Here is a 2563-nt window from a genome sequence, read left to right as displayed (position 1 = left end):
ACTGCTTCACGACCTCTACTAAAATGAGGTTATTTTGTTTCCCGCTATCGACAATGAACTACAGCGGAAAACCCTTCGTTCACATCTGTCAGTGGAAGAGGCATTCCCCCTCCTCTGGATCTTTAGGCTCATTCTCTTGGATCTTGGTGTTGGCCATGGTGGCACTAGGCTCCGCGTCAATAATCTGCTTCCCTTTGTCATTCCCCTTGTCGAGTTTTGACTCAGATTTATAACATGCATCTGAATCGAAAGCCTTTAGTTCAGTCACCAGTGAATGCTTGGCTCAAAACTCACTTGTGTTGTGAGTGGAGCTCTTATGGAACTCACGCCATTTTCCCGTGTCCTTCTTTGTCTTCGTGGTGTTGTTATTTTCTTGCGGCTTTGGTGGGTTGTCCTGGGTCACCTTGCCCTAGATTGGCCTTTGCTCTGTGCTTTTGGGGCGCCTTTCCCTTGCTTTGGATTCACAGATCCAAAGTCTCACTTCTTATGTTTAAACTTATGCTCAATATTGACAGCATATCTGTATGCCGTCGCGAGTGAGGAGATGTCTAGGAACTCCATCTTGTCCTGGATGTACTTTTGTAGACAACTATGATACTTGAGTACCAAATGTCGCTCAGAATCCTTGATACCCAACTTCATGTAGAGGGTATGGAAAACATTTGTGAACTTTGACACATCTTGGTCCCTTCCCTGCTGTAGCGTGGTCCACTTTATATATTTATCTTCATAGCTCTCGACAGGCTAATATTGTTCCTTGATGGCGTCTTAGAAAGAATCCCAAGTGGGTGTGACTAAAAATAGTGAGGATTCCCTCCCGTCCTTTTACTAATAGTATGTTTCCCACCAGTCCTTGACGTGTGGGGCGGCTTTGAGAAGTGCAAAAGTAATACTTTCCCGATTGGAAAAGTCATGAACTGAAAAATATCCTTCCAACAGATTCAACCATTTATCTATGACGTTTGCATCTATCTGGCCCTCAAATATGGGAATATCAAAGTTAAGTTGTACCTTAAAAGGAGTGGCGCCTCCAAAGTGGCTAATGGATGAATATGCATCGCCTGTGGGTAGTCATTGAAGGATTTGGGCAAAGTTATCCATCATCGCGTTCCTCTATCACTCGAGAGCTTCCTTGAGCAATATTTTGTAAGGATCTTCTGCCCCCTCGTCTTTATTTTCTTACACCATGGGAGGTCATTGGGATTTGCGAGGCTAGTCTTGCAAAGGTTCAACGAGTTCGAGCCCTAACTCCTTATACCCTAACCTCGTTGGGGACATGCAAAGAAAAACAGAGAAAGAGAAGACCACTCTGATACCACTGATCCTAACTTAAATAGGAACGCAAAAAATTACAGATATAACCATAAATACAGAGATGTAGCAGAAATAACACTTCATTTCATTAATATCAAAATACTGGAATATGCTTACAAACAAAATGGAAATAAACTAGCTCAGGTGGTGGTAGCTTATCTTTGAGAAGAGATGTGGCAGCTACATGCCTCTGAACTGTGTTACAATGAGGCTCAAGGGCTTATTTATTATTGAACAACAAGAGAAAACCCTAACCCCAGGAGGTGTAACGCTAAGAGTTTGTGGGACCCATGGGGTTAGTTGGGCAACCAACTTCCTGGGGTCGTAACTTGGTCATGTTATCTCTGTTTAGTGCATATGGTACCTTGTTAGAAAGTTCTCTCCAAGTACTACAAGATTTTTGGCAACGAACCTCAAAAAAATGTCGTTTAGGAGGTCAAAACTTCTTTGGAAGTTCAAGACCTGAAAAACTGCTAAAAATAGTAAATGTTGAAATAAATAAGGAAACAGATGAAACCGACTAGAGGTCTAGGTGGAATAGGGGGTTGGCCACAAATATTCACCTGGATCAAATGAATAGCTTTGCCAAGATGATAATTTTTTTTATCATGAACATGGTAATCTAATTCCTCTGCTTGGTTGCCTTGACACAAAGTTGCATATAGATATTTAAAATCGTCATCTAAAGCATTATGTTCAACATAGCTCTCATGCATGATATAATTATGCTTAAGAATAACTGAAGCACTAACAATTGGTCTAGAAAGCATGTCAAAAAATTTGTTATAGATATCTTTCTTATACCTTATCACCAAATGGAATTGTTGCAAGAAACCCATCCATCTGAAATGCCTCGCTTGTTGTAGTTTGGTTTGTGATTGCAAGTATTGCAATGGTTGATGATCAGTGTGAATGATAGTTTCCTTTCCCATCAAGTAGTGTTTCCATTTTTTCACACATTGCACCAATGCATACAGTTCTTTGTCATATGTAGGATAGTTAACTACTGCAACATTAAAAGCTCCAGAATAGTAACATATGGGCTTACCATGTTGCATCAAGACTGCTCCGATGTCATAGTCACTTGCATTTATTTGTATCTCAAATGGTTATCGTAAATCAGGAAGTGCATGAATTAGAGTTGCGCTGATTCTCTCCTTCAATGTGTTAGAAAATTATACATTACAGAGCAATGGAACACATAAAATATTGCAGAAATATAAACATAGAAAACACATAAAACAAGAGA

The sequence above is a fragment of the Pinus tabuliformis genome, chromosome 1_1 (genome assembly GCF_031772625.1).
Source record: "Pinus tabuliformis cultivar Carrire ecotype Pingquan chromosome 1_1, CPIR1, whole genome shotgun sequence".
Taxonomy (NCBI): Eukaryota; Viridiplantae; Streptophyta; class Pinopsida; order Pinales; family Pinaceae; genus Pinus; species Pinus tabuliformis.
Note: the sequence above shows the minus strand (reverse complement) of the source record.